The sequence below is a fragment of the Alosa pseudoharengus genome, unplaced genomic scaffold (genome assembly GCF_046254945.1).
Source record: "Alosa pseudoharengus isolate Yale_2024_CS ecotype anadromous, Long Island Sound unplaced genomic scaffold, YU_APseudo_1.1 YU_APseudo_1.1_scf_7, whole genome shotgun sequence".
NCBI classification, from domain to species: domain Eukaryota; kingdom Metazoa; phylum Chordata; class Actinopteri; order Clupeiformes; family Clupeidae; genus Alosa; species Alosa pseudoharengus.
In genome coordinates, this window is record NW_027468859.1 from 36342014 (window position 1) to 36363716 (window position 21703).

Consider the following 21703-nt stretch of genomic DNA (forward strand, 5'->3'; position numbering starts at 1 on the left):
GCCTTGTTTGTTTGCGCCACATTGACAACACAATATTAAGTTATTACAAGGGGCCTTCATTGTTAGGATATGAAACATGTAATGAGTTGTTGCTAGCGTGACATTTCTGTTTGCAGTTTGCCATTAAACATGCAGTATGAGCATGGTAGCCACCTAGCTATCTGAATGGAATAGCCCCACACAGCAGTAGACTCCTAGGCGGATCCGCCTTCAAGTCGCCAAACCCGCGTGACTGTCGCATTCGTTTTGGTGCCGCACAGAGGATCAGCTCCGCCTCCAGGCGGCTCTGTAAATTCTACTGTCAAACAGCGGGTCCTGAGTGGACCCATGTCGGATCCGCGGGCGCGGACGCGCCTGTACTGTAACGGTTGAATATGACTGTACACCAAGAGCCGAGAAGAGTCATACTAGTGGATATTTTCTTTGCTGGGACACGGTTGCGCTGAACCCTCTCGAGTAAGTGATATTTATTAATATATTGCGACATTCACAATAGCTAAACATTGGCCTTTGTGGTTTTATACTTATCATGTTTATTGATTGTAATGACGTTGTTTAATGTTAGTGCAGACGTTTGTAATTTTGAGCAACAGGCTAAGTTAACATTATTGTTAGCTGTGATGCTCATATGAGTCTGTAGCCTATTTGATTTAAAATGGGTTAGCAATTTCGGCAGAATATGTTATGGTAGTGTGATTTAAAAAACACACATTGTTATTTAACGTTAGTCTGGTCTTGTCTGTTAATGTGTTGCTGTTGTCCATAGTCCATAGTGCTACTATGCTAGCGGCATACAGCTGCTATCGATAGCTAGCATGCTGCTAAGCGCAATTGCATAAGTTATTGCTAATGTCTATAATACATATATATGTTTGAGATCACGTTTGCGATGCAATCCTTGATTAAGCTGATGTCGTGGAAAAAGTCCACTTCCGAATCCAATTTTCCAATTAACAATTACCACTTGACTATTTAGTAATTTAGCACTCTGGAACAAGGCGTCCGAAGGAGACAATGTAGACAGAAGATTTTCTGAGGACTGTTGATCTTTATTCTCCATATTGCAATGATAGTACAGCCTAACCAAAGTTCAGACCAACCGTCAAAGCAATAGGGAGGAGATGTCATCAGCTGGGGCCCCCGACGAAATCTGCCTACGGAGGGCTATACACTATATTTTATACCCCTTGGCCCTCGAGAAGTGCCACCCTCTCACGTCATCCCCAAAACCACTTTTCACCAATCAGCACTAAGCAGGGTCACTTACATTGGTGGAAACCATTTTCCCATCATGCATAAAACTATATGCAAACCTGTCTAATGCATAGGAAACATATGTAAACTAGAGGTTTGCTGGTTCTTTCCAGTTTGGGGAAATAGGGCCTTCTTATCTGATTCTCTTCCTAGCTGGACAGGCTCTAAATCATAAGACACAGCGGCCTCCTATTCCCTGTCATGTCCGGTGCTCACCAGCTGGATAACACCCCCTTCCCTTGACCATGTAAGGAGGAGATGCTCCTCATCCTGGTACCCCCAGTATTTTTCCACTCACCCCACTCCTCTGATAGTTGGTCTGGCCTACACAAGATACAATGATCTCACCCTGCTCACAGCACATGCAGTGACATAAAAACATATGACACTCATGACTACATTCTTCTGAAACATGAAAACCCATGCAATATTATAAACCCTTATGAAACCCATGATTACATCCCTTTAAATCATGAAAATCCACCATATTCCCCCCTTTGAGGCTAAATTAGCCTCACTATAACAAACATGAATGACATGTCCCAACACAATATATCATCATGACATGTTGTATCCAAACACATGTGAACATCTACTGGGGAATATTGCAGATGATTAACACCCTTAATAAGTGATGAGTACATGAATTATCACTACTTATTTAATAATGACTAAGTGTTATATGTGAATGTATCTGTATATATGTCTATGTGAATGATAATTACGTGATCAAACCCCGGACGCCAGATCAGGTGACAGAAAGACCAATTCTTTGTTATCAACAAATGGCTAGGACCCGAGACGGATTTGTCCCCAGAGAATGACTAATACATCAGTCCTCTGAACATAAAATAAAATTTCATGGAACGGCCATCGTGCCAATTCAGAGTTACATCACAATTTCATGATTCCATTCGTCCTAATCTGTCAATACTTTCTTTCCTCACATTTGTCATAAAGTGATAATATTATATTTGCAATTGTATGCAGACACTGAATATATATATTGGTTATAGTTTGGGTATTTTACATGCCTCACCCCCCTGCTTTCCCGCACCGTATCCCCCTTTTGATGTCTCTCAAGTGTCATCACACTTGTGCCCCTTCCGGGCTGGGGGACGTCACCGGTCGCAAGTGTACGTCTCCCTATGGAGCTGGGCCGCCAGCACCCTACCTTAGGTTGTCCCTGCTGACCAACGTGGGATCTTACCCGTCAAGGGGTGCTGCCTGAACCACAAACTCCATCACACCAGGGTGAGGGCATTTCAATATATATTCTTCAAGCAAGCATTACTATCCAATTCCTCTGGATGGCCTTGCGGGTGAGGGCTAGTCCTCCACAACTCTAAGTTTCATCTATGTGTAATAAGTATTTGTTAGTAGTATATCATCGTCCCCTCACTCTTATTCTGTTATGCTATGATTACTTAGGCGTCTATTCGTATCAGGTCACAGCCCATAACTTCTATCCTCTTTTCCTCTGTCATCCAGGCGTGCAGGCACATGTCTTGTAAGTTACTTATCAACATTGTGTGTGTGTGTGTGTGTGTGTGTTATTGTGTATAGGTGTGGGCACCTCGCAGGGCCCTACCCTATTCTAGCCCAATCGAGGGAGGAAGCTCCAGATAAGCCTGGAGCCCTTCCAATCCCATCATACTCTCATATTCGCTTTCTCCTATACATACTTTTTCATACTCATCTTCCATAATCATCACTTTTTTAGCCACTGCCTGTGAGCAGATTCTTCCACAACATTGGTAATGCCACAAAACCGTCCTACAACAAGGGCAACTCCGTGCAGCAGTTTACCCAGAAATGCCACAATCAGTGCTCCCAGTGACCCAAAAGTGTCCTCCAGCCACTGAGTCACTGGCCTAAAAATACCTAACACATCACTTACATCTAACATCAGTCCTTTTCCCGAAATTTTGTGAGCTTCCTTGTTCAGGTTCTGAAGTCTATTCATTGCCTTTACAAAGTCCTCCATGTCTTCATCTGTTCCAGGGATGTACGTGCAACATGAATATGTCCCCACTGTCCTGTTCTCTACTACCATCCTATGAAGTCCTCTGTAGCGGCTGGTCTGTCACTGGGAAGGTCAAAGGAGTACCAGATTCCCCAGTTGATTGTGTTTCCGTACTGGTGCGGCAGCGGTGTCGCTTCCCCTGCTTCTTCTTCCAGTCCCGACGCTTCTTCGGTATATCCTTCATCGTTGTAGGGGCTGTGGAGACGACTGTACAGCCAGCTGCAGCAACGGCTGGAGGGCTGGCTCTCGGGGCAGCTGTCATGGTCTCGGATACCTGGGGATTCGGATGTGGCCTCAGTGCTGGGTGGAAGTGTCCACCTCCTCCCGCTTGGGCCTGGCTCGACCCCATCATCAACAGCACCTGCAGAAACAGATAGGGGAGAGAAAACACCATGCCCCCTAGGCACATCACACCTAGAGCCAGTATCGGAGCCGGCAGTATCCTCCTTGCCGTACCCCTACTCGTACTTGATTCTCCCCCAGTCCCCACCACCATCATCCTCCCCAGGGGAGTCTGGTGGACCTTGGTTCCCATCATCATCGTCTGGCTCCTCCGTTCTTCTCCATTCTCCCTTCTTCTGCTCATTGACAATTGCTCTGTGAACTTAAGAAAATTGTTTAATATAACTGCTCACTTTCTGCTCCAATATTTCTAACAAGGGTTTCCGATCGCCACTGATTCACAGAGTAGGTATCAGTCTTCCAGTGACCATTCATGCGGTGTTAGGTGTGTGGTGTGATTCTTTTCACAATGCATTTTCAACAATGCAATTGGCAATGCATCTACCCAATTTAGATTTGCCAAATTTGGATCTGCGTTCAAACTCTGCCATTGTCACTGCTAATTATTTCTGGAATCCCTAACCTGGGGATCACTTCTCTTGACAAAAAGCAAATCAGGCAGGCTTCCACCCACCTTGAATATTGACATACTCTCACCAAAACATGTTTATACGAATTGACTGTTTTACCCATGTCGCTGTAATCCATTACTAGATGTTTACATGAACTTTCTGGGAGTGGGATGTGTCCCAGGGGTCTTGGACCTATGCCTATTTTTATGCCTTTTCTTGTGTTGCTTATTGCACAAGTGTGACAATTCCTCAACAAATGAGCAATACTATCTTGAAGTGATGGTGCCCAAAATCCTCTATCATGAATCTGCTGCCTAACCTTCCCCCTTTGCACAAGTGACCCACACTATGTGCATGACAATAAGGAGATCGAGCAGCCGATTCAGGGCCACCATCCTGCCACCGTGGTTCCTCCACACGCCATCCCCTCTCTTTGACGCACCCCTTTGTGCCCACAACACCTTTTCACTATCAGGGACAACGTCCTGTGCTTCCTCTATGTCATTCAGCTTAAGTTGGGGGTTGATTATGACAATTCTGACTGGCATGGCATACTATTCAGAACTGCCCTGTTCAACAGCACAGTATGTGGTTAATTTTCCTGAAGGGGTTTTGGGCTGCATTATGCCTTCTCGCCTCAAGGGCAGCCTCCTTTGCTACCTCATCCGCTGTTGCATCACCTACAGTAATAGAATCCTGTCCCTTACAGTGTGCTTTGCATTTGCCTATAGCTAGCCTTTTTGGTCGCATCATGGCAGATAGTAATAACTGAATTTGTTCCAAATGTTGGATTGGACTTCCATCTGATTTTTTTTGAAGCCTCTTTGCTTCCACTGTGCGCCATGCACATGGCAAACATTGTGGGCGTATGCACTGTCAGTGTATATGGTTGCATCCTGTCTTTCAGCTAGTGAGCATGCTGCTGTTAATGCCTTAAGCTCCACTAGTTGAGCTGAACATGGCTGTGTACAGGGCTCGCACATGACCGTAATGACATTTTTGTGATCCACTTTTTGTACTACACTGACCCTGCATGTGTTTTGTTGTCATAATTATGACTAGAGGCATCTACAAAGTAAGTTATCCCCTCCCCCAGTGGCTCACTCTCTAAATCCTCTCTAAGCTTAGAGAAGGCTACTGAGTCTGCTACACAGTTGTGTGGTTCATCCTCATAGTCAAGAGGAACAAGATCCGCTGGATTTCCTGCTATGTCACATGTCCTTATGCTGACATCAGGGCAAAGGGACAGATTGTAATACCTGAGCTGTCTCTGGGGTGTCAGAACTTTCCTTGTTCGGCTAACTGAGCTATTGCATGACTAGTATGTGTACTGTATTATCACTGGCCATCCCTTGGTTGTGCTTGAAGCCTTAACATATGCTGAATACACTATAGTACACGATTGCTTGTTTGCTCTTTCCATGACACTGTCTCTGTGCTAAGATAGCTGTCATGTAGGCCTCCTTTCCTTACTCCATCTTCACTGACACATGTAGGTAGAATGGTTTTCCATAGTCCAGCAGTGCAAGTGCTGGTGCTTGCTGCAGCTCTCCTTTGATGCACTTGAATGCTTTGTTTCCATCCATTGTCCAGGTAAGGCATTTTTTAGATTGCTGGTTCCTGCGTTCATGATCATAGGAGAGTTCCCTGCTCGCTGGGGACACTCTAATAAATAAGTAAGCCTGGGTCAAACATATGGCGGAAAACGTGGTGTCGTCAGCTGGGTCGTTGGTCAGTAACACGTTAGCATGTGGGACGTCTGCCGGATAATCCTCAATGCATTCACAGGCCTGAGATCTTGGATCATTCTCCATCTTATTCCATCTGCCTTTTGTATAGGAAAGATAGGCGTGTTACATCTGGCACTTGGGACTTCTTCTAGGACTCCTGCTTTCAGAAGGTCTTCAACCGTTCCCTTAATTCCTTCAGCTGCTTCTGCTGATATAAAATACTGTGGCTGGAATGGCAGTGTTGCTCCTGGTTTTAATTTCACTTTCATGGGGCTTGCTGATTTAACCAACCCTATGTTCCGATCTCCTTGGGACCATACCACGGATAGCACTAGCGCTAATATTCTTTCCATGCGCTCCTCATCCGTTTCCACTGCCTCCTGCAGCACCATCATCTTCCAGGATGCTCGTTCTGGCTTTACCAGCCTGTCTCCTGATTTGCGATCCATACAGTGCTTCACATATCTCTCCCAGTCGGATCAGACCTGCTAAAGGGTACGTGATTCTTCCTGTCCCAGCATCGGTACCCTATTCCTCCCAGCAGGCTATGCATGCAGTAGGGATTACCATATGGACATCCTTTGACATAAGGTATATTGAGGGCTTCTTCCATGGCAGTTTCTTGACCTTGACATCCTCTCTGCTCCTCTTCAGTCCCTTCTGGTTTTAGGTCTGAGGTGTTGGTCTGGCAGTGCCGTAGTCCCTTTAAGATGCCATGACAGGTGTCACATGTATGTGTCCCATTCCATTTCCTTGCTGTCAAAGGGTTTGTGTTGCGTTTTGTCCCCACACCATCGTCCTGCTCCTGGAAATAACTTCTATAAACAAAACGCATTGCCATGTGGGCATCCCTTGACATAGGGGATGTCCCTTTATTCCTGGACTTCTGCGTCCCTGCGCTCATCTATTTGTGGGACTCCCCAGACAGTGATAGGGTTGCTCAGCTTTATCCTGAACATTGGACCATCTTCTGGCTCGGGCTATTTGGACACCTTCAGTCATAGTTCCCTTCCATTTGGCACATCGGGCTTTGAGCATTTCTGGGCCCATCTGTCTTGCTCTGTGTCCTACTGCCACTCTTAGAGTGATATGCGGCATTGTTCCAGGCATTTCAAAGTGTGTTCCCATGTCCCATCCTTCCACAAACTTTACTTCAATGGCCACTCCCTCTTTAGCCACGATTAATGCATGTATATCCAGTGGGATAAGTGTCCATCCTCCCACCTCTGTGGTCCACTTTTCTTCTCTTTCCTCATTTGGCATCAGGTCATACTTTATTGTGCAGTGAAAGGGGCATCTTGGTGCTCGTAGATGGCTGTGGAGGGTGCTTATTTGGTATGCCAGCTCGTTATAAATCACATGTTCCAGGTCTGGTTCCAGCTGACTGATCCAATAAACTTTGCTGGACGTGGCTTTGTGGGGGCCGTGTCTCATCATAGCCATCTGAGTTGCTAAACCTGTTATCTGCACTCCTGATGGGGAGCATTCAATTTGGAGTCTAAGATTGTACAACACATCCTGCCCCAGTGGGTTAACAGGTGTGTGTTCTGCTATTAAACCTGGTATCCTAATTTCCTTGTCTTCTATTTGAATTGACACTGGGGTTGTCATTGGAATAAGCCTGTTTTTTCCCGAAAAACCCACCGTCTTCATACATTTTCCTGAAGACCTGGGAGGTGCTGGGCATCTTTTGGATGAAGACAAGTGTACATGGCTCCCATGTCTACTAAACATTTAACTTCTCTGCCCTGTATTAGAACCTGCAGCATCAGTTCTGCATCAGTTCCCCTCGTCAGGGTGGGGAACTGTCCCTCCCCTGGGTTTTCCGGGCCTCGTCAATAGTAGGCTCCCCCATAGGGGAAGACCTGGCCAGACTGAGTCTGCCCCTGTGGCAGGTCTCCCCTATAATGGGTAACCTGGCTGCCCAGCGGGGCCTGACCTGGTGGTGCAGCTCCACCGTACACATGTCCTTGTGACGGAGCTCCTCCTCTGGGTCTGAGGAGCCTGACCACCTAGCTGTATTTGCCCTTGTGGTGGTTGTGCTGGTCCCCCGTGGAAGCCTTGTCTTCCAGCTTTAGTTGGGCAGTCCGTAGAAATGTGCCCTACTCATCCAAACATCCAGCATTGGATATTGCCTGGCCCTTGATTCTGTTGATTCCGCTGTTGACCTCTTCCATAGCCTCCTCTTCCTGGCCCAAATCCTCCTCGGCGGGGCCCACCCCGGCCTCTTGGCTGCGGATACCATTGCTGGCCCTGCTGTTGCATAGGCCCACACATCACTGGTTGAAGTGTCTGTACCATAGGTGGCATTGGCTATGGCCGTATCATCACAGGCTGCTGTACCCCTGGTTTTGCCACAGGCTGCTGTGGAGCAGGAGCTTGACTAGCTGGCACAGGGTCTGCGGCTGGCATCACTGGGGCTTGAGTGGCAGCCTTTTTTGCACCTTTTGTCTCCTGGAGCTGCATTAATGGTGCCATCATATGTGTTTCTTCTGGGTCTGAATCTTCTTGGGCCTCTTTCTGCACTCTTTCTTTCTCCTTTTGTATCCTCTCTTTTTTCTTCTTCTTCCTTCTGTTTTCTCCAGCTCCTTTTTGTTTTCTTTCAAGCTCTTTTTTACTTCTCCTTCAATCTCATTTAGTCCTTTCTTCATTCCTTTTCGAATTTCCTCCAGGCTTTTCTCGACTCCTTTGTTTACTCTGCTCAGCCCCAAGAGTCCTGTCGTAATCATACAGGGTGGGATCATCACTGAGAGCATTGTCATTCCTTTTCCTCCGCATTGCCTTCTTTTGCCCTGATGGGTTTGCACTGCTTGTGCACCTTTGAAGTGCCCGTTGCACCCTCCACATATTGCCCCTCGGCCTAGTAGATTTAGCTCTGTTGCCTGTGTCTGGGCCTGCTCCAGTGTTCGCGGTTGCCTCTGGATCAGTTCCATGGGGTAATAGGCTATATCCTGCTCTATTCCCAAAACGTATTCCTCATCGCTGGGCCCTTCGCTTTCATTTATGCTCTGATCCACCTTGGACTCTTCCATGCAGAGTTTCAGTAAACACTCTTCTTCCCTGCTTTTGTTCCTCAACTTTCGGACGCGCTCATATATTTTTTCTAGGAATTCATTTGTTCTTCCTTTCAGCTCTTCCAATTTGGTCCTTTCAGCTGCTAGACTGATTAGCCTCCTCTAATTCTTCCCATCTTGTCCACCTCAGATGCTTCTCCTTGTCTTGTTCCAGGAGCTCTGCCTTCACCTTTTCTTCTTCACGCTTCTCCTCGAGGCTCATCTCTTTTATGACTCCTAATTTCTCCCTCTGTTCTTGCATGAACTTCAAGAAGTTGACCTTGTATTCCTGGTGCTTTTCAAATTCCCACATGCTTACTCTTTCTTCTATCCATTTCATAGCCTCTCCCATTTTCTCCCAAGCTCTGGTCACCAGTTCTTCTTTTCCTGACTCATTACCTTCTGTCTTTATCAGTTTATCAATTAGTCTTTTTGCTTCCAGCGCTTTCTTCTCGCTCCAGTGCTCGAGCATTCTCTCGGCCTTTCTTGTGTTGCTGCAACATGTTCTTCCTCCATCATCTTCTGTTGCTCCTGGGTTGTTCCTCTGTCTTGTTCTTGATCTCTCATTTCCATACCTGTTCTTCTGTCCTGTTCTTGTCCCTTGGGAGTGGTGATGTGGTTTATCCTACCTTCCCATCATCCTGCAGCTTTTCCAGGGTGTACCTATGGTTTTCTGCCACTTTCTCTTCACTCCGAAGCGCTTCTCCCCACCTTCTGGCCACTTCTGTTTCAGTCCTCTGTCTTCTCCCTGAACTCCCTAGGTCTGTCTCCGCCTCCTTCAATGCCCCTCCGGATTTTTCACCCCTCGGGGAAAGCACGGGGGCCACGAGGCTGAAGGCGCAGTTGGTTTTGAAGGTGGTGGTACTTCTGATGGGGAGTCTTGTTGCATTTCCATCATTCTCTGTACTTCCTCCCACACCTCCATTCAGTTTCCCAAAGTGACTTCTCTCAATACTTGGGCCTCTTGGATTGCAGGGACCTGTTGTCCTTCTTCCCGTTGGCTCATCTCCCTTTTATCTTCTTTCTTTTGTGGTCTCTTGTGGTCTTACAGTCTGTCTTTTTCTACATATGGAGGTAATCGCGGTTCCTCCATAGGCGGGGCTCCTGGTTCTGGAGCCTGATCGATCAGGGATGCTTGTCCTTGTTGAGTTGTCTCCATTTGGGCCTCTTCCTGCCTTTCCTGTACAGTTGGTGTTGGGGGCGGTACCTTGTCCTGGTCGGCCTTCTCCTTCCTTTGTTTTTTGTAGTTATGTTGTTCTTCCTTGTCCACTGGGTGGTGTTCCTTCTCTGCTATCTCTCTTTGAACTTGAGGGCCTGGAGACATAAATCTCCCCTCCTTGTTCTGTGACTTTGCTTGTTGTATCACTATCTTGCCCTGTCCCAGGCTAGGCCTCTAGTTTTATATATTTTTTGGAATTCACCTCTCCATGGATAACTCTCAGAGCTCTGCTCAAATGGTGTGGTATGTGGTTGCTCTCTTTTTCCTGTATTAAGATCAATCCTAACTTATCTCCTTCCAATGTAGTTTACCCTAGGAGCCTTCTTAGAACTTTAAATATTGTCTGTCCTGTATTGGTAGCTTGACCCTCCACTTGTATTAAGTGTTAGTATAATCTGTATTTTAGTATATTTAGCATATTCTTTATCTTCTACTGTCCTTACTGCTTAGTTGTGTTTTTATATTATATACTTTAATTAGTCTTTCTGCTGTTAAAGAATGTGTTTGTGTTGTATGTATGCTGCTGAGACCTTGAATTTCCCCTGGGGATCAATAAAGTATCTATCTATCTATCTATCTAAGGTGATGTTTGCTGCTTACCCTTTAAAACATTACAAAATGTTTATTATAAAAAATATAAAAAACATTTTTTTCAAACACTCACTCTATACATTTGTTTCTCTTCCTTATTTTATTTCCTTAATTTATCAATTTAACACTTTTACCAACTTCTACCAGGTTACAATCAATTTCCTTATTGATATGAGTATTGTTTTACTAGAGTGAATACATTAACCTTCTAGCAGTTTTATACTTTATTTCTTTATTGATGTGAGGATATTGTTCTACTGAAATGAATACATTTTGCCATGTGCATCACAAACTTTTATTATATTTCCTGTGTGTATTACAACCTTTATTATAGCAAGGCACACTGTAAGATTTTATAGTGATGTTTCTTCTAAGTTTTAATCTAGTGTGAGCCTTCCACGTCTCCTTACAGGGGGAGAATTTCTTGCAAACTTACGTCTCCTTCCCTTAGAGGGAGAACAGTTAATCAATCAAAGGCTGGGTGTTCACTCTCACAAACCTTCCTGCTCTCTGGGCTGCTTCCTGAACTACCACTCGTTCAAAGCTAGTAGTCAAGTCTGTCTTACTCCTCCCTTACTTGTCCAAAAGTATAGTGTTTATCTGATAACAATCTCCCTCTCCATCACCTCCTACTATTAAAAATACTAAAACCTCTAACACTTCCCTTATGTAGCTAGGCAGTAAGTCACTCCTATGATCTGACAGGCGCCACTCAGGCTGAGGCACCTCCCACCAGCTACGCTCTCTCTCTGCGCTCACTTTGGGGAATTGTGGGCGTAAAATCTGGGCTGGCCCCCGGGCTGAGCACTAGCTGACTCTGGCCTATCCCACGTTCCTGCCTCATCTAGCTCCTCCCAATCACTTCCCACTGTGAGCTCCGATTCAACTTCCCAAAACTCGCTCACACTCTCAACTGGACAAAGGAAGTCCAGACAGGTCCACGGAGAACTCCCAGATCCCTCCTTTCTATCTCTTCTAAGACGGATTCTTAGATTCTGTCCCTACTTTCTCTAACTCTCTTCTTTCTCACTCACCACCTCTGCACTCACCACCTTATCTCCCTCTGTCCTTCTCTGGGCTTAAGGGGTTGTAGGGAGGACTGCTACTAGAGGGGCTGTAAGGGAAAAGGCCTTACTCAGGCGTCTCTGTTGAGAGGTTGGTGAGTGCTTTTATCAAAGCATTTATATCCAACGTATGTATCCCATGCAAATCCTTGATCAGTATCCCAATTGCTATCTCTAATGATCCACGTTTTATCCCTATCTCCTTATTCTGTTCTGAGGGTTTCTACCTGTCCGAAATGTTCACTGGCTCATTTTCCTGTCCAGTGACATCAGCTCATTTTTATATTCTAGGCTTTTTATCTGTCCAAAATCTCACTGGCTCATTCTCCTGTCCAGTGACATCGGCTCATCATTTATATATTTTTCTAGGTTTCCTATGTCCGAAATGTCACTGACTCATTCCCCTGTCCAGTGACATCGGCTCATCATTTTTTTTCCTATTCTAGGGGTATTATTTTATTATTCTATTGTATAATATTATATCTTCCTCGTTCCTATTCACCCTCTAACCAGCTTGAAATGTTCCTTGCCAGGCTAATTTATGGCCTGGTTGACCTTATCACCCCTCTACTCTGCTGCAGCAGAGTAGTGGGATTACACACACAAACAGACAAGACACACACACACCAAAAACCTTTGCAGATCAGCTGTGCTGCCTGCTCCCTTCAACCTTCAAAGGGATTCAGAATAACCCTATTCTGACTTCTCTAACCTATAGAGGATATACCATAACATTATAAAACATAAAATACCTTGCAGATCAGACCTTCTGTCTGCCCCTTTGACCTTCAAAGGGATTCAGAATAACCCTATTCTGACTTCTCTAACCTATAGAGGAAATACCATAAAATTATAAAACATAAAATACCTTGCAGATCAGACCTTCTGTCTGCCCCTTTGACCTTCAAAGGGATTCAGAATAACCCTATTCTGACTTCTCTAGCCTATAGAGGAAATACCATAAAATTATAAAACATAAAATACCTTGCAGATCAGACCTTCTGTCTGCCCCTTTGACCTTCAAAGGGATTCAGAATAACCCTATTCTGACTTCTCTAACCTATAGAGGAAATACCATAAAATTATAAAACGCATGCGCTTTTAAAGATCAACAGTACACCCCCATCTCCCTCCTATGTCTCCATTATTCTTTTTTTAGGACCTAGGTAAACAATCGTGTCCCGGGTTACCCACCAGTCTCCAGACAGGCCGATTCCCCACTAATATAAGCAAAAGTGCTTACCTTTTTTTGGGCCCTTGGAGAATTGGCAGCTGGGGACCTGCTTCACCCGGGGCAGAACTGCTTTTCCTAATGAATCCTGTGTCAAATCTCGGTGGCGAACCTCCAGATCTGTCGTGGAAAAAGTCCACTTCCGAATCCAATTTTCCAATTAACAATTACCACTTGACTATTTAGTAATTTAGCACTCTGGAACAAGGCGTCCGAAGGAGACAATGTAGACAGAAGATTTTCTGAGGACTGTTGATCTTTATTCTCCATATTGCAATGATAGTACAGCCTAACCAAAGTCCAGACCAACCGTCAAAGCAATAGGGAGGAGATGTCATCAGCTGGGGCCCCCGACGAAATCTGCCTACGGAGGGCTATACACTATATTTTATACCCCTTGGCCCTCGAGAAGTGCCACCCTCTCGTCATCCCCAAAACCACTTTTCACCAATCAGCATTAAGCAGGGTCACTTACATTGGTGGAAACCATTTTCCCATCATGCATAAAACTATATGCAAACCTGTCTAATGCATAGGAAACATATGTAAACTAGAGGTTTGCTGGTTCTTTCCAGTTTGGGGAAATAGGGCCTTCTTATCTGATTCTCTTCCTAGCTGGACAGGCTCTAAATCATAAGACACAGCGGCCTCCTATTCCCTGTCATGTCCGGTGCTCACCAGCTGGATAACACCCCCTTCCCTTGACCATGTAAGGTGGAGATGCTCCTCATCCTGGTACCCCCAGTATTTTTCCACTCACCCCACTCCTCTGATAGTTGGTCTGGCCTACACAAGATACAATGATCTCACCCTGCTCACAGCACATGCAGTGACATAAAAACATATGACACTCATGACTACATTCTTCTGAAACATGAAAACCCATGCAATATTATAAACCCTTATGAAACCCATGATTACATCCCTTTAAATCATGAAAATCCACCATACTGATACATTGGCACTGGTATTTCAGTCAATGAAGTCAGTGAAGCACTCGTCTGCTATGAAAGCTACCTACAACTTTAGCATGTTGACTCACTGATAGCTTCTAATGGTTTAGCCCTAGCTTCTAGCTAGCTGTGCATTAACGTTTGCATTTTGCCAAGTTTGGTCTCATACGTAACTTTAGTGTCCTTCTGCCATCTTTGTAATGAAAGCCTCGGCATTTTAAACACTGTTTAAGTCGGTTCAGACAACTAATGGGTATTGCCGTCTGTTTGTGATTTATTATGCTAACGTAACTTAACTGTATGGAACTTGGTCCCCATCTTCTATTTTGTTTGTTCTGCAGCGTCAACTTTTATCTAACGTTATGATTGCTTCTGTTGGGTTCGCTTGATGAAGATACTTTCTGGGTTGTTAAAATGTAATGCCCGTAGCATTCCAAAATAGACCAGAGATGCTTGTACTATATGTATATTTGGAAATTTTGGGATTGCAATAACCATAATGATATGGTTATTTAACAGCCATCGTTTCGGGGACTCTGATGAGAGTGAAGAAGAGCCAGTAAATGGTGACTTTGCATCTCTGAGGTACCTTCCAACTCGCCTGGTATATCAGTTGAAGCCTCAAGCCCAAGCCAATTGCACTGGCAAAGTAAGTAATAATCTCTTAACATTGAAATAACTAAATCATTATATTAATATTAGAGATATGGTTAACATTCTTAGTGCTAAAGACATTCCCCTCTCCTTGTATCTATTCCTCCAGCTCCACCATCTTGCCGAGTGCCAGGCAGCCGAGTCACTACCCCTCAACCTGGAGAAAACTGTTAAGGTAAAGACTGATCTCTGAAATAAAATTGAATACAGTGGCCCCATCTATATTAACACAGCAGTAGTCACTCTATTTCAAATCAACAGATTGCATCTGCATTACCATCTCAGATTTTCTGCATACTTCATACATTACTTTCAAAATCTCAGCCAAATATTTTGTCAGTTAAAACATCTGCATTCATGCAATATTGCCTGAAAAGTTAATTCATTATTATCAGATTGTATTGAAACACATTGATTTCAATGTTAATCCATTCATGGAGTTGATATAGATAGTGCATACCAAAATGTTGAAACATACAAATTCATGTCCAGTATGACCAGAGATTTGTTTTTGTTTGCCATTGTTTGGCCCTGTAGCTCTCAGCCTACCATGGTTAACAGATCACAACCATTTATCTCCCTTAGCACCTCACCATGGGGCAGGACCGCAACACTCTTCACCACCTCAACTCCCTGCACCTGCACCCGCATTTAACATACGGAGAGTTACTCAAGGTAGGGACTGATCTCTGAAATATTAGTGAATAGAAAGGCCCCATGTGTATTATCAATGATGACTACCATTTAGGGACCGTTCGTTATTTATAAACGGGGTCACCGGAGGAAAATAGGGGAGGGTCATGTCTTTTTATTCTTTGTTGAGGGGAGGGTCACCTAACTTTTTTTGTCTAGGAGGGGGGGGGGGTCACCCATCTTTTGTATTAATGAAAACAGCAAAAAATCAAAGTGGCTTGTTTGATAGTTGATTTCTGTCGCCATATAACGTTCTCTTTCGTTCCATAGCTCTGTCAATATTGAACAATGAAAATAAGGGAGATTTCCCGGGTTTCTCACGCAAAATACGGGAAATGCGATCCCCATTAACGTTGGAAGGGTTGGAGCAACAAAGTAGCCTACTTTATTCACGCCTAACAGCCTATATCCATTTGGTCAACTTTATCCAGCCCTAAAAAAGCTAACTTTGGTTTACTTGTAGTTTACCGTGTAGCCATAGCCTAACTTTAAACAGTGTGCATGTTTATAAAGCATAGCTTGTGCTTCATTCATCCACACATCCAGCTCCTAACGTTTTGACAAGCATTTCTACCAATTGACCTTGTTCCTGCCCATCTCTAGCTTTGCTGTCTCCATCCTTTCTGTTTTTGTTGTTTGCAAAAAAATATATAGTAGGCCTAGGCCCTATTTATTGGTAAGCAACAAGTGTTACGTTCCAATTAGCAGTGCGTAAAATGTGTTACGTTCCAAGTAGCAGTGCGTAATTCTGCTTCATAATGCAGAGTACAGAATACAAATACATTGGTCATATAAATAGCCAGTTTATGGTCTACAGTGTAGGCTAGAGTGGGTAAGTTATGGTAGGCCAACTTGGAGTGAATATACAGGGGGATTTCTTTGGCTCTTAGCCTGGCAGGTGCGCACGTAGACATAGCCTACGGCCGAACACTGCAAGCGCCAATGAATCGTGCTCTCACAACAACCACGTCGTTAACTTAAATAGGCCTACTGTAGGTTAACATCACTCTGAGTTCGCATTCAAGCAAGCAAAACGAATACATATGTTTCTCTGGAAGGGCAAGGGGTAACAACAGGACAACACAGAGACAGGCCAGAATGCAGGACTAATGTTATTAGAGTATTACAGTAATATGGGATATTCTACGGGAAAATATTAAAACGGCAAGACAGCGGGCAAAAGTTAAAATGATAGGCCTAAACCCGGAAAAAGTTGGCTTGTTAGGTATTTTTCGGTCCCTGTGATTATTTGTGAAATTGTGCAAACGGCCTTTTCAAGTCATTTGAGAAGGAAGGTGTAAGCTCCCAAATTGACGCTCGTCTGAGAAATTGAGTTTTGGATAATGTTCAGCTTCGGCAGCTTTACAATGACTGAGGAAGCCTAGAGACGAGTCCATAGCAACAAGTTCATGTGTTGAATTTGTTATTACCCAGTGTGCTTTGTTGAATGGTCTCAATGTTTTATTGTTTTATTTCATGTGAATACTTACTAGAGGAGTAAATTATTTCAAGTAGGCTAATGCAGTTGCAGGAAGTGTGCATTTAGTTTCCATGCTTATTGTGTTTCCACAACAATGTTAGTGAGTAAATCTACAGAAATGGCCACCATCTTGGTGAAGTGTGATGTGTAAGATCAGAAAGCAGAGGGTGAGCTTAGAACTATTGTTTAAGTTGATGTGTTTTCATAGCGCTCCATTGCGCTAGGTATCGACCATTGGCCGGGGAGGGTCATGTCTTTTTTGAACAGACTGCTGGAGGGTCGTTGAAAATTTTCTTGCAGGCAGGGGAGGGTCATGCAACTTTTGATTGAAGCACTCAAAATCCCTCCGGCGACCCCGTTTATAAATAACGAACGGTCCCTTAATACATTTTTTCCCCCTCTCGCACACCGCCCACCTCACTATGGGCCAGGAATGGCAGTCCCTCCTCAACTCCCTCCACCCCCACACCAGCCCTCAACGTGCAGCGAACAGAGGAGCTTTGTAAGTCATGTTTCTTTTTAAATTTAATCTCCTTAATACCTATCTCATATATTGTATTGTGTAAGCATACTTGGCTTTGGATGCTACATACCATAAACATAAACATATCTATCTGTTTGATTACAGGTGCTGTGAGGAAAAACATGGTGACACGGTCAGCCACGGACGCTGAGGTCACCAAGCACGCAATTAGGTGTTTCAACTGGGGTTGGATCGGGCAACGAGGAGACATGTTCCGCCTCCATCCACACAAATGGATTAGTAGGAGAAATAAGCATTAAACAATCTTTTTATTGAACTTCTTGTCATTCACCAGTTATTCATTTTCTGATATTTTAGATGTGCATAGCGCAGCATTTCATTGAAGTTGTAGCCTATTAGATAAAATATTTCATGTCTGCACTGACCTAGGCTGATAAAGCACTAAATTAGGTTTTGACCTCAAAATTAATGTAGAGTAGCCTAGGCAACGTAGGCTACTTAACAAAAACAGAATAGCTTATAACCTGTAACTTTCCATAAATGTCCATTTTATATTTCCATTGAGTAGTGATCACGTTTGTACAGTAAATTGATGTCTTGACCTTAAACTCCGATACGGGTCCGTTTCGCGGGTCCGTTCCGGATGCTGTCATACATCCGCGGAGTCCTTTTGCTGTGTGGGGTTTCGATCGGCATATGCTTAACAAACGCTAGTTAGTCTGTTAACATGATTATTTGAAAGCCTCCAAGCACAGACATAATCACTTTAAATCCTACCTGTTGCCTTTCACTGTCCACTTATTTAACTGCTGTCGCAATCCTTGACATGCCACCTCCTTTTCCCTCTTTCTTTTTCTATTTTTAGCTACCAACAGCTTTATTTGTTGTATCCATCTTGTTCCATAGACGGCAACTCACTACTCGTAAGCCTATCTGCTCGCTCAGCCAACTTCACTCAGCGCTCACGGCGCCCCCACTACCTCTTCTATGTCAAAATTCTATGATGGAATCTTATGAGATAGGGCGCCTACTCTAGCCTGTTATTCCTCTAAAATGTTATTTAACATTGAGAAAATGCTGAAATTATTTAGAAAAGCACAGCAGTAGCTACATATAGAAAATACCAAATATATATGTATATATAATTTTTTTTTTTTTACCATCGCTTTGCCGCCCCCATGGTGCTGCGCCCCTATGCGCCGCATATAGCGCATACCCACTTTTTGCGCCAATGTGCAAAGGTTGAGGGTAATATTAAAATATATGTCAGGATTCCTCGAGATAAGGGACAGCTCTGCTGTTTTCCCTCTCCTACACTATTGACATTGCAGTTTTCTTTTCTTTCTTTTTGCTTTTTAATAAAAATAGTTTTTTATTCTCAAAGTCACACTATTATGCAACTGATGGAAAACACAGTCATACTGTGACCTTGTGAAACTTTGACCAGATCTAGACTTAAAGGTTCTTGACTACGCCACCTGGTGCCTCTCACACCAAGATATAATTTACACATTAACTGCTGAATACCTGATCTCAGGCAAGCAGGTTCATAGGAATACACCAAAGATGAACTAGACAGAGACGTGCTTTCAGTATAAAAAATAACAGTACTTTATTAGGCAATAATGTAATTAAAAGAGCCACACCATTATGACAGAGGCACAATAGGTGCGAACGGTAAGGACGGGCCTAAAGGGGGAGACCAAGACTGGTATTGGCTGCTACCAGGGACAATATCATTAACAATGTACAGGACAATACTGATTCGCTGTCAAGGTAGGTTACCTGTCCGGGATAAGCGTGAAGTTCACCAACCGTGCTCTGGACTCTGGTGCCTACAGTCAAATGCATACACACACGCACACACATAGGCACAACCACTACAAGCAAGTGATTCAATCAATATTGTGAGGTGCAGGTTACCACTACAATACGCGGTGCAGTGCGCAAAGGCGGATCCAGGAACCTCTTATGAGCAGCTGCTCTAGTACTCTGAAAAGGGGGACAAGGATGAGGAGGTTGTTATTACTAACCGGTTAAATACAGTATACAGCTGGGCAAAATCTTAACAGGACAATGCACACTACTGGAACAGCCAATACATCAGTCGGAGGGGGGGGCACTAGACGGAGGTCACGGCAAAATAACCAAACAAAAGAAAGAAAAGAAAATATAAGGAAAGGCAACTGTACACTTAATTTAGGCAAGGCAAAGCAGCAGGAGCAATCTGCCTGCAGACACAAAAGCATTAACATTAGTGCTTGATAGACATAGGCACAGATAACATCACGTCACATAGTATAACAAACATTTCATACCAAACATTCCTTTTTTTTCTTTTACCTCAAGGTGACTCGGAAACCACACGAAATGACAGTAGAAAAGCAGCCCTTGCATCAGTCTTCACAATCCTACATCACAGTTGTTACACACAGCATATTCATTAGATACGTTTCCATTATTAAGGTTTGACAATTAACAAGAACATGCATTACATCAGGGAAACACTCATTTTGCATTGCATTTTACACACCGGTTCTCCTGGTAACACAATAAACCTTTACCTTGTGGATGCCGCGTCTTAACGCTGTACAGCTACCCGGCGGGTGCCTTGCCCAAGACCTTCGGTAGTACACAGCACGACTACCCGGAAGCGTCTGGCAATCAGTCCGACACCTATTTCCCAATAGCCCAGTGTTAGATAAACATAACTAAATACTTGGCTTGCTACCTTATATAAACATTTTCACATACCTTGGTTGCACAGGGGAACGCGTATCCAAACCGTAACAAGGCTGTAGTTTTATCTGGATGTCAGGGAATCTCTCTTAGCCTGACGCTAAAACTATTTTATAGAAACTGGCCTAGCCGCCAATGAATTGTTAGCCACTCAGCAGCTAGCTGGGCACCATGACGTCAGGGGGCTACCGTAGCTGCGGAGGGACAAACTTCACACAGACCGTTATCACTCTGCCGGTTACAATACATTCTTCATTAGACCCATTTGCACCTCTGATCCTCTAATTACTCAGTACCATCATATTCCAGAATTAGAATTCACCATATTCACACGGCGGCCATCTTGTTTTGACGTCATGCTCAGGGTGGGAAGTTCGAGTTCTGAAAAAAACAGTTACGGTTGTGTGTATCAGTCGCAAATATGTCTTACTGCTGTGTGCCTCGGTGTAATTCCTACAAAAGACGGGAAAAAGACAAACAACTTTCGTTCCACCGGTTCCCGACAGACACCAAACTGAAGAGAGAATGGATATCAAAAATTAGGAGAGACATCGGCACATTTTTCCAGGTAAGTGCATAATTATCTAGCTACCCAACCGGTTAGCTTAACTTCAGGCTAATGTTGTAATGATAGCTAGTAACCCAATTTGTAACGTTATCACTACTTGTTAGATCAGCCGCAAACATGATGTGGTTTTATTTATGTATGGTAGACTGGATGTTGTGAACACCCTCGATAGAAATGCCACGTCTCAAGCAGTAGGGCCTAAGCTTGTCTTACCGACTTCAGGGAAAGCCCTGGTCACTGTAGGCTAACTGCAGCTAACAGGCAGGCTGTTGTGTGTTGTTCGTGCAGATTACGTCCAACACAAAAGTTTGTGGCAAACATTTCGCTGAGGAGTGTTTTGTGCACCACGATGAGTCTGGTAAAACGTGCCTGCTGCCAGGAAGTGTCCCTCAGCTGTTTGCTTGGACAAAAACATCGCATAAAAGACAAATGAGAGTTATAGAGGTAGAGAGGTCAGTTAATGAAGTTTGTTTCATACGTCTCCTAACGTCATGTAGCCTTGTCCTATTGGTTGGTCTAAGTTACAAAGTGTTGATTCATTGTAGTTTTTCTCATGTTTTATGATTACATATACAGCAATGAACCTCCTGGAGAGACAGAGGATGCCAGTGTAGGCCTGGCTGGAGTTGACACTGGGTAAGTAAGACACTTATAAAGTATTGCCTATGTCCATCTTGCAAAATATCACACAGCTGCTACATAAGACATAGGCTATGTGTAGCAGCAGGGTATAACATGTAATCTACATTAATGAAACAAATTCACTGTAGTAGCTTACATGGTATACTATACAACTTATGTGATAACACATGAAATTGGAACTGAACTTTTTTTGATTTGTCATTGTCTCCTATAGTGCTGGCCAAGTTGTTAAGCCAGCACCCCACCCTGACCATGATTATGCTGAACCCTCTCGGTCACTGGAAGATCAGCTAGAAGCAGCACGGCAGGAGATCACCCGCCTTACACAGGAGAATAAGATCCTCAAGGCATCCCGTTTCAGCTTGAAGCGTTTTGAAAATGATTCAAAGTTGTTGACCTTCTACACTGGATTTCAGGTGAATAATAATCAAACATGCAGTCTTTTTCTAGTGTTGTTACTACAGTACT

At 44.0% G+C, this 21703-nt stretch overlaps 3 long non-coding RNA genes across 4 annotated transcripts; 2 read left to right on the plus strand and 1 right to left on the minus strand.

The window, feature by feature from the left end:
* The first annotated feature begins 294 nt into the window (after positions 1-294).
* On the plus strand, positions 295-15363 carry LOC143109932 (uncharacterized). 2 transcript variants are annotated; one of them, XR_012984009.1, is made up of 4 exons: positions 295-456; positions 14495-14624; positions 14739-14804; positions 15215-15363. It is a non-coding gene; the product is annotated as an uncharacterized LOC143109932 (long non-coding RNA). The 2 variants fall into 2 exon arrangements; XR_012984008.1 differs by lacking the exon at positions 295-456 and adding an exon at positions 14347-14391 and having other exon boundaries at positions 15215-15362.
* A 3549-nt stretch (positions 15364-18912) lies between these two features.
* Positions 18913-20259, minus strand: LOC143109698 (uncharacterized). The gene is made up of 3 exons (XR_012983936.1): positions 20041-20259; positions 19851-19962; positions 18913-19697 (listed from the first exon to the last, which is right to left on the minus strand). It is a non-coding gene; the product is annotated as an uncharacterized LOC143109698 (long non-coding RNA).
* A 195-nt stretch (positions 20260-20454) lies between these two features.
* Positions 20455-21646, plus strand: LOC143109667 (uncharacterized). Its single transcript, XR_012983933.1, has 3 exons — positions 20455-20593; positions 21170-21229; positions 21450-21646. It is a non-coding gene; the product is annotated as an uncharacterized LOC143109667 (long non-coding RNA).
* Positions 21647-21703: the final 57 nt, after the last annotated feature.